The sequence below is a fragment of the Rissa tridactyla genome, chromosome 1 (genome assembly GCF_028500815.1).
Source record: "Rissa tridactyla isolate bRisTri1 chromosome 1, bRisTri1.patW.cur.20221130, whole genome shotgun sequence".
NCBI classification, from domain to species: Eukaryota; Metazoa; Chordata; class Aves; order Charadriiformes; family Laridae; genus Rissa; species Rissa tridactyla.
Genome location: NC_071466.1, coordinates 18,039,695 through 18,051,113, shown reverse-complemented (window position 1 = coordinate 18,051,113; position 11,419 = coordinate 18,039,695).

The following is an 11,419-nucleotide window of genomic DNA, read 5'->3' as shown; positions in this document are numbered from 1 at the left end:
GCAACCACCCTGGCTCACCATGGGCAGCCTCTGACCAGGGCTCGGGCAGCCTCAGGCCAAGGATCTCAGTCCCACATCTCCCTGGCAGCCAGGAGACACCCATCTCATGGTGGCATGGGACACGACCGGCCAACCGCCCACTCTGGCAGTGTCACTGCCTCACTAGGTTTGTGCCAAGAGCTGGTGTCATTTTTGATTCCTTAACTTTGTGTCAGTGTCCTTGTAGAAGGCAGCAAATCTCTGGCTGAGTGTCTGAGACAGGAGTGGGCCATGGTCTGGTCCTGTCTCTGTCTGGGCCTGCGGCTGAAAAAGAAAACAAACAACGGGGCAGCCACCCTCAATGACGATGGGCAACCCCTACTCAGGGCTCTGCCAGACTCTTGATGCCTTAACTTCGTGTCAGTGTCCTTGTAAAAGATGGTGGATCTCTGGCTCTGTGGCTGAGAATGAGACTTCAACATGGTCTGGCCCTGTCCCTGTCTGGGTCTGTGGCTGCAAAACACAGGATAACTGACAAAGGGGCAACCACCCTGGCTCACCATGGGCAACCCCTGCACAGGGCTGAGACAGACTCTTAATGCCTTAACTTTGTGTCCGTGTCCTTGCAGAAGGCAGCAAATCTCTGGCTGAGTGTCTAAGGACAGGAGTGCGCCATGGTGTGGTCCTGTCCCTGTCTGGGCCTGCGGCTGAAAAAGACAAGAAAACAAACAAAGGGGCAACCACCCTCATTCACCATGGCCAAATCCTGCCCAGGGCTGTGCCAGACTCTTGATGCCTTAACTTCATGTCAGTGTCCTTGCAGAAGATGGTGGATCTCTGCCTGTGTGGCTGAGGATGAGACTGCGCCATGGTCTGGTCCTGTTCCTGCATGGGTCTGCAGCTACAAAATGTAGGATAAGAAAGAAAGGAGCAACCACCCTCACTGACCATGGGCAACGCCTTCCAAGGGCTCTGCTGGCCTCAGGCCAATGCTGTCAGTGCCATATCTCCCTGGCAGACAGGAGACATCATGAGCCTTTCACCCACAGTGACATTGAAACTGCATCACTAGGTTGGTACCAAGAGCTGGTGTCATTTTTGATTCCTTAACCTTGTGTCAGTGTCCTTGTAGAAGGCAGCAAATCTCCGTCTGTGTGGCCGAGGACAGGAGTGTGCCATGGTCTGGTCCTGTCCCTGTACGAGCCTCCGTCTCTGGAAGACAAAGGAGGAGCAGCCGCCATCTGTCGCGCCACAGGCAACACCCACCTCCCTGCCCGGGCCCAGCAGCCCTGCCCTCCCTTCCCTGCCCTCCTCCTGCCTCTCGCCTCAGCCCTTGCTCACCCGCCTGCTCGCCTCCACTCTGGGCCGGCACCGCGCAGCCCCTTCTGTGCCTGTCCTGAGCGCCCTGTCACCAACCCTGTCACATGGCAACCACCAGCGTTCTGCTCTCTCTGATACGGTCACCATGTCACCAGGTGTTCCAGAACTGGTGGAAGTCCGAGCTCTTGGCTGCCTGGGGAAAAAGGGGTGTCACTCTTCAGCCTTGATCAAATGCAGTGGGATGGACAACCCCCATAACTCAGGCCCATGGGGAAACCAGCCAACATGGAGAGCCCACTGTCACTCCTGTCTGTGTGGGGACAGCCTCTCCCCTGGGGCTGTGGTCACCTCACGGCCCCTCACCATCCTGTCCCACCCCACCTCCCCTGGGTCTCCTCCTTGCTGTCAGGGCCGGGGCAGAGCGAGGTGAAGCTCAGCATGAGGGTGCAGACAGACAAATGTGGTGTCTAAACACTGGGGAGTAATTCAGGTGTTTAACATACACTGACGTAGTGCCACTTGGGCTGTCTTACAGCCTAATATCCTATGGATACACATGAAACTGGCAGGTGCGACCTGCATCACAGCTGGCAGCACAGAGCAGGGTTCGGGTGTCTGGAAACAGGCTCCGCAGTGTCGCTTCAGGGGCTGTGAGGAGCCTCACCTGGGCTGTAGCTGCTACACCGGGACAGGGCAAGGCTGGTGTGAAGGTGGCACTGTGCTGGTCTGCTCTGCCTCAGAGTGTCAGACACCCCACCACCTCCCAGTGGCACTGGGTATTTATTGGTTAGAAACTGAACACCCTGTACAGATTAATTCATGTGCTTGAGGTTGGGTCTCCAGGGCACTTCATACACCCTGGGGTGTCTGTCCTGATCCCAGGAGGCCACTTCAGAGACCTCCCATAGATCCCGTGTTGCACATGGCAGCTCTATGGCCAGGAGGAGTTGGGGGTGGAGAAGCGAAGATGAGCCTGGAAAAAGGCGGTGAAGGCGTTGCTTTAATTTTTATCTTTGTTTCTCACTACCCAAGTCTATTTTAACTGGAAATAAGTTTTCCTAAGTTGTGCCCGTTTTGCCCATGACAGTAACTTGCAAGGGATCTCCCTGTCTTTCTCTCGACCTGGGAGAGCTTTTTCATCCTATGTTCTCCCCTGGGGGAGTGAGTGAGCAGCTGGTGGGCACCTGGCAGGCACCTGGCAGCCACCCAAGGTTAACCTGCCCCAGTGTGTAATGTCACAGAATCACAGAATCACAGAATCGTAGGGTTGGAATGGACCTTTGGAGATTATCTAGTCCAACCCCTCTGCTAGAGCAGGGTCACCTAGAGCAGGTTGCACAGGAACGTGTCCAGGCGGGCTTTGAATGTCTCCAGAGACAAAGACTCCACCACCTCTCTGGGCAGCCTGTTCCAGTGCTCTGCCACCCTCAAAGTAAAGAAGTTCCTCCTCATATTTAGGTGGAACTTCCTATGCTCAAGTCTGTGCCCATTACCTCTTGCCCTGTCCCTGGGCACCACTGAAAAGAGCCTGGCCCCATCCTCCTGACACCCACCCTTTAAGTATTTATAAGTGTTGATAAGATCCCCCCTCAGCTGTCTTTTTTTCAGACTGAACAGACCCAAATCCCTCAGCCTTTCTTCATAAGAGAGATGTTCCAATCCCCTAATCATCTTCGTAGCCCTTTGCTGTACCCTCTCCAGCAGTTCCCTGTCCTTCTTGAATTGGGGAGCCCAGAACTGGACCCAGTACTCCAGGTGTGGCCTCACCAAGGCAGAGTAGAGGGGGAGGATGACCTCCCTCAACCTGCTGGCCACACTCTTCTTAGTGCACCCCGAGATGTCATTGGCCTTGTCCTGCAGTAATGCTGTTTGGATTGTATGTACAGTAGATATAGGGGGGGTGATGGTCACTTTCACTTATGAACTTTTCTTCTGTATGGTTCTCAAATGGTTAGTGTTTCTAATCCTGTAAAAATTTGAACACATACAGGTTGCCCAGAGAAGTTCAGACTGAACAGACCCAAATCGCTCAGCCTTTCCATAAGAGAGATGTTCCAATCCCCTAATCATCTTCGTAGCCCTTTGCTGTACCCTCTCCAGCAGTTCCCTGTCCTTCTTGAATTGGGGAGCCCAGAACTGGACCCAGTACTCCAGGTGTGGCCTCACCAAGGCAGAGAAGCCCAGAGAAGTGGAGGCCCCATCCCTGCAGACATTCAAGGCCAGGCTTGATGAGGCTCTGAGCAACCGCATCGAGTTGAAGATGTCCCTGCTTACTGCAGGGGGGTTGGACTAGATAACCTTTAGAGGTCCCTTCCAACCCAACACATTCTATGATTCTATGATTCTATAGAATAGTTCATATGTATAAAGCTGCTCAAGTGGATTTTTTCTCTTTTTCCTCAGCAATCATCCATGTCTACTGTCATCTAAAAGTCTAACCCTCACCTTGGTTACTCGTGAGACTAGCGTAAGGCATCAAAGAACATACTGCTACAACTGTTCATGATCAAACTGTGGCAAGATTCTTCAAGGCAGACTCTTATCAGAAAGAGCAGACTGATACAGTTGATTAGACCTGGGACTAAACCCTAGAGTTTATTAATCCTGATGTTGGCTTTCTTGAGCATAATTCCCTTTCTGTAGCTGTAGTATACAAACGCTTTATATTTATATGTATAAATATGTTTATAAAGTGTTTGGATAATGTATAATAGAACAACAGTACAATAATAATGTATTTTTTCCTGACAATTGTAGATTTCATTCACTAAAGATTTTAGTATAGGCACAGCTTTATATACATATAGCCTCACTGTACATATATAAAGTGCATGCAGACTTGAGGCTTAAGAAAAGACAGAACACATTTACAAGAGTTTAAGTGACTGAAATCCTTAGTCTAGAGAATAAATATTCCAGTAATAAGCCTGAAGTGCAAAAACAGCAGTAATGAAACATTCTTAATTATTAAGAATCACAAATTAGAATTGTATTATTTAATGCATATTAGCAAGAATGTTCCAAATGTGAGATTTATTTGACTAAGAAATAGTCTCCCAAGGGAAGTCTTAGAACCAACTTTGAAACATTTAAAAATACACTAAGTAAAGTATAATAAAAAAAAAAATCACACTAGGAAATCCTAATGACCTGACAATAAAAGGGACCAGAAATTTAATAATTTTTTAAAGTCTAATTTCAGTGATTACAGTTCTTGCTATATTCTATCTTCATAGGCAGCTAGCTACTAAGTCAGGCAACTGTCATGCCTATTTACTAATTTGTGTTTATACCCCTATAGCATTTATTTTATTAAAAACAAATTTTGAAAAGAATCTATTTAATATCATATTTTCATTGCTATTTTCATAACAATATGGCAATATTGTCTGGGAGACGTATTGTCACAACAAAAAAATAGACAACTAAGTTAAATATAAAGACCATGGAAAGTTATGTTAGTCTACTGGAGGACTCTCAGACTAACAGGGTATTCAGGTAGCAAGAAGGGCATAATGTGGAGCTCGTTCCTACTGAAATCGTTAGCAGTTAGGATAGTCTTTCAGATGTAAGGAATATTAGTACAGACTTTCAAAGCTGTTGTAATTTCATATAGATATTCCAGCCATAAACATCAGTCTTTCATGGAATTTTCCGTTCAGTGTTTGACTTAACTTGGTAATTGTATTGTTGAACATGACTGGTCTTAAAAATATGCCCGTGCTTATGGTGCAGCTTGGTGTCAAATACGTAGAGAACCTCAGTACCCAGCTCCCATTGCTGTCTCCACATCTTTAAAAATCCAGTTAGATGCATGTCCGAATTGTTTGATACCTTTGACAAGGTGGCTCATTATCTTGTATTAGGAAAAAAACAAAGTAGGAAATTGATCTGCGTCCATGAAGTCCTATAATTCCCAACGAACCAAAGTTCTTAGCACGTATGTCACTGCTCAGTTATTCTTATCATCTCTATATCTTGGGGCCTGGAGTATCCAACCAAGAGCACAAGTTTTGGTCAGAGCTGGATTATTTCTATGCCAATGAGAAGAATGAGGATATTTGGATACATGTGATGGATGTAGGCATAATTGGCAGTGATATTACGCAGTTGAAAATTTATGCTCAAACGGAAAATAAATATGGTATTTTTCCAGAGAAAATTCTACAAAGCTCAAGCTTCCTAAAACTACTTGGCACAAAATTCCAGGCAGTGAGGCTGATCAGATGACTCATGTCAACAGTCCTCCCCATCTCTTATTTTTATAATTTCCATTATGATTCTAGCAGAGGGCTACCTCTTTGTTGGCAGCGTTGACTCAAGTGCATCATATTGGGTCCAAGTTTCTGTATCTCCAGGTACTCTCTATGAACAGAAGTTATTAGCAAAAGCAAAGTGAAGTAAAGCCACTCGCCCACACTTGGCAGGCAGCTGGGCTGGGCGATGATTTGCAGCCAGGGAGTTTCTGTCTAGCCCTGTGTTTGCTATGCACAGTCACTCAACCATGAGCTCTCCTAAATTGCGGCCACTGTAGTTCAAGTGTTTTTTTTTGTTTTTACAGCCAGGGGTAATTTGGAGCACAAATCAGAGCAACGAACAGACAAAATTAGCTCTATATTGTAAAAGGACTACAGTTACATTATTCTGTTACATTTTTATGTTAAGTAATGGGCACTAATCAATGGTCCAGGTTAAAATAATTCCTGTTTTGTATCGTTCAATTCAGCACAAAGCCATGTGACAACTCCCCCAGTTTCAGTGTCAGCTGGTGCTTGGCAGCCCATTCCAGAATGTTTATAGCAGTGTTTAATGACTGGTTTGGCTTTCCATCTCTAATGGGAAGAATACTTTTCTTCTGAATTCCAAGGAGTAGCAGTCACAGCTCTCTATTTACGGATAAACAGAATTCAAGATTTACAGCTCATTTTTCTCCTCATTCCCTTTTTTTTGTGCTATGTATAATCATTTTTCTTATTCCCTGAATTGAATACATAAAGTAACTACTTCTATTACCACTTTTATTACTTTGTATCATATGCTATCTCCTCATCCGTTGCCTGTTTGTCCTTTTGGCACCTGGAACTGCAAATGATATCAATGTGGGTACACCAAGTACTGTGAAAGACAGGATCAGATTTTGAATTTGTGAAGCTCATAGAAGGGGATCCCACCCTCTTACATGACTATATAGCTGTGACGACACTCAAATTACTCCTAGAAATGCATTCATAATATTTATCATTTTTCAGGTGTTGGCATTGTGAGAAGCGCTACCAACCTTACCCAAAGCAAGCTAATTCTGGGAAGAACTGAGAAAAAAAATGGTGTTCTTTGTTTCCATCTAGAAGTATTACAGCCAAAGTGGATCCTGCAAATAGAACAACACATAAGATCCTTCTGGGCTCCCATTGATGATTTCCTAAGGCAGGGCAGACTTAATAGCAGAACTACGGGGAGCTCTGAAGACATTGGTAAAAACAAATTTTAATATTTTGTAGTTATTCTTAGATCAGAATTTAGTGAATGTTTGGTTATTAATAAAATGCCTAGACTTGCTTCAAAAGTAAGTATGTGATGAGAAAGGATTCCAGGGAAAGAGCTGAAGAACCAAAGCTTTCAGCCCGAATGGGCTAAAGCTAAGGTAAAAATCTGCAAGACCCGCTGCTAGGAAATGAAGTGTTCAGTATGACTCCCATTTCCTGAATAGTGCTATAGGTTGATAATTGAGGAGGAAAACATACCTTCTTGTACTTCTGCCCTTTGTACGAATTGCATTGAATCACAGTGCATTTAAGAAGATTAATTAAGGATTGACCGTTGGACCCACATTATATCCTATATGCAGTATTTATCACAAGATACACCAGAAGGACAAAAGGCAAAGCTACTGCACAAAACTGTGTGCCTTAGCAATCCTTCCTTAGAGCAGCATGGCCGTCAGCTTCATTATCTCACAACTCTGAATCAGTGTCCATGTAATATGAAGGGCAAATGATCTGAAATCCTAGGAAGACCAAACATTTTAAATTTTTTTTTATTATTATTGATATGTTTTTGACCCAAAACAATGGACAAGATCAGATTGTTAGTGTTACTAGTTTCATTCATATAAATACTTGCATTTTCTGTGCCACCTGGGCAAAGAAATTTATCCTTAAATGAAGTATCAGTATTTCTTGCTGGTATATTACCTATGCTGTAGGATCTATATAACTAAAAAAGAAAACTAAGCACCAGTGGCTTCCATAGCACACTGAGAGAACGCTGAAATCATCATTAAATAGAGCTGACTTGCAAGTACTACTCAGCATCCCAGGAAACCAAAGCCAACATCTGTTTTTACAAATGCAAAGGTCCTGGATCCAAAATGGCTTCATTTCACTATGACTGGGAGTTTCTGAGAGCAATCATTTAGTGTAGTCATTAGTTTACTCTGGCACAATAAGTGACCACAAGTTCCAGAGTGAAGTGAGAGCTTGTGATCTTAGAAATGGTGTACAGCAATCTGGACTGGTAAAGATGTAAGAAAACCTATAAATCAAAGTCTGTCTGTGCTTTATTTCATAAGACCCCCCTCAAAATGCCTTTTGGAATATTCATAAATTTCAAAATAAGGGAATTTTCACCATCTGTAATATACAGAAGAAGGGGAAGCAGCAGCTGCTCACAAGTTAAACAAAAGTCCTCCTAGCAAGAAGACACACAGCAGATCTCTCTTTTGCCTATGGCTCCAACTTTGGCTTCAGATCTGTGGTGGGAGCAGTGTCCAGAGGCTTGTGGTCACCCTTCCAGTATTCCGGTATCGTCACTAATTTGGGTCACCTGCTACAGGACTGCTTTCAGTTCAACAGCTCTATACTCTGTATCTAGTTCATTATGCCTCATCTGAATGCACATATTTTATGAACCTGACTGGGAGTAACTGGTATTTGAAGCATACAGTCACTGGTAAAATTAAAACTCGATGATTACTTTTCTCATTAGTTATGTGGTGCCATTTATTTGCCAGAGATCATATAGTGCCTTACTCATGTTTACATTCATAGTAATTAAAATTGCACCAACTATATTTTAGGTTCTATCTCAGAAAAACAAAGAAAACATTTTCCAGGAGTAGCTGCAACAACATTGATGCTGCTACAGCCTGCTTATCTTTGCTTGGTTATTATATCTTACCAAATGTAAGATAATGTTCTCATCAGTTTGCCAAACCCTGCAGCACCTCAAGTATTTACTATACATTGGCTTCTGCACCTTTAACAGCAAAGAAACACATCTGAAAAAAAAAAGGTAAAAAAACCCAAATCAATCAAAACAAAACAGAAAAAGATGGTCAAGCTTATTGATAGAGAAAGCCATCCAGGATATGTACAAGCACATGTGGTAACACAGTCTGTCGTACTCCCCATTCCTCCATACAGTTTTTGGTTAATATGTTCAATAAAACCAGACCCAGGACGTAGGCTACTACCTGAAATTCTTAGTCTCACTGGGAACCCGTTGTGCCCCCACCTGATGATGTTCATGCATTGATGATCCACTTCCCTACCTGGCTCCTTCACCTGCTAAGCAACAGAACCAAGTTTCCTTTTTCTTTTATTTCTAATTTAACTGTATGGTTTACACTTGTTGCTTTATGCGATCCTCAATAATCAAAAGTGATTCATGGCTTAATCTTTCTCATTTTATGCCCACATGCTACTGCTGTTACTTTATAGCCATACCTACTAGTGTTTCCACTTTGTATTCAATTCCTTCGTATTCGCAGGTATCTTCCAATATAATGGTATCTTCTTTTGACCTTTCTCTTGCTTCAGAAGAGTTTGCCTTTACACAGTTTATGTACTTTATTTGCTTCTCTTAGAGGTTACTCTTGTCCTACACTCTTAGATTATTTTCTTAGACTTGGACTGTTTTCTCAACAGATTGCATCTACCACTTCCGTGATTTTGTTGTGGTCTGCTTTCCTGAAACCAATTATTCTTATTCCAACTGTTCTCATGTCTTCTTTCTTTCTAAAAGCAAACATAGTATCAATATAGGAAAGAGAAAAGAAAGCTGTGGCAAACAATATAGAGTAGCTACAGTTGCTAGGTAATGACCTAGGTGGGTGATAAGACCTGTCAGTAATTATTTAGCTTTATTTTAATCTGAAGCTGTTGTTTCATATTCATTTTCACTTATGCATAAATGGATGAAACAGTATGTTATCATTGGTTTCTCTTGACAGTTATAATCGTGGGTTTTTTTCACTTCCAATGATCTCTAAAATATTTAAATGTATACAGAAGAACCTTGTAAAATTTAGTAGGGAAGAAACCATGAGTGTCCTATGCAATTAATACATCTGAGATGTAGATAAATAATTATTTACTCAAATCTGTATGAAAAACCACAGAGGGATACTTCCTACCTCCTTTAAAAAACAACTAGTGATTTATATTAAATAACAATACTTTTTCTAGAATGCTAATGCTTCTATAGGATGCTAAGTAGCACGCAAAAAGTATGAAAGGGATGAAGTCTGTACACTAAGAATTTATTGGAATTTAGCAGTAGGTGAAGTGTCTGAGTGATACACAATAAAAGAAAGGAAGGAAACACTTTGGCAAGAAAACCAAAAGTAACCTGTATTCTCATGAAGGCTTTCACAGGATTTTTAAGGATCAGAGGCAACTTCTGTTCTGAAGATCTCAACTAAACAGAGAAGAAAAGAAGAAACTGCAGGGGATGCAACTTCTATGTCATGGAAGGGTGAAGAGCTAAAATGTGCTTTGCTGATTAAGGAATATAAAGGTGCTGAATCCTTTGGCTTTAATACAATGGATGGAGAAACAAATTACAGATTACTTGAAATCTCTCTCTCCCACATGGTCAGAGACTTATTCCAAGCACAGGGCTCAGCTCTGAAGTGAAGAATACTGTGGTCCTGCTGCTAGCATCTGCAGGAGGCTCATTGGCACCCTGCAAGCTCTACTGCTCAGCACTATGGCAGGATTGAGCACACAATGAAATATTTGTACAAACTTGCTTTCCCCCCAGCAGTATTGTGTGTCTTAAACAGGACAGAAAATGACATAAATGTGAAGAAATATTTAGAAGCACACACTGGTTCCTCCTGCTTTTTAATGGTTTGTGCATTGGCATGTTTTCCATCTGTCACATAAAGTTGATTTCTTTGTTATTAGTTGAGGTTACTGTCAGTAGCTACTGTCAGTTCTGCTGTTTATAATCACTATGATGCTCAAACTGGGCAAAATTTATTTGGAGCACGGAGGTGTGCTTTTCAGTTAAACCTTAGTGTCTAACAACAAAAGACAACCAAGAAATGCTCTGTTCTGTGGCACTCTGAGGTTTTTACTGGCAGCAGCAAAGCCACTGCTAGTGTCATTTTCCTTGCGGTGGACTCTTCCCACACTGGCTGAGATGGCTGGTCACCCTCCTGCTAAGGTAACCCGGCGCCTCAAGCTTCTTTTCTGCTCTACTCTGACAAGTGAGAGACTTGCTGTCTGTGCCCTCTGAATTTGTGATGTAAACAGCATTTTTTGTGGTTACCATTCTTGGCAAAAGTGGTGCTTTAGGAATAAAAACTCCTTTGCTTGGAAAACAGGAAAAAGCAGTGAATGCCACTCAGAAGTCGGTATTACAAGCACCCATGCTGTATGGACTGGAAACAAATGAAGAACTGCCGTTACCCCAGAATTGCTGATAAGCTACACAATGCTTAAGAATGAGAAAAATATTTACAGGGCCTTATTTCAGGTCTCTGCTCTGCTCTGCCAGCGCAGCATGCAAACTGAGTTTTTAGCTACCCCGTACAGATTAGGAATCGGTCTTACAGCGAGCTATATTACTAACCTCAGAGCGTGGGACGAGGCTTTGAGATGTCAGTCAGTAGTGAGACAGGCAAGACCAGGTGAAGGGTTTCTGGCAGTTTATTTCCTGGAGAGGTACGACCCTACCTCAGAGTTACAATGGGATGCGCAGCTCCAGAGAGAGGGGAGATCATGAAAGATTACAATTTACCTGTGTCAGGCCAGAGTATGCTGATGTTGCATTTCTTCCCATCCCATGCTCTCGTCTCCAAGCCAGCCTTCTCGAACCTGCAGTAGAGACTGTT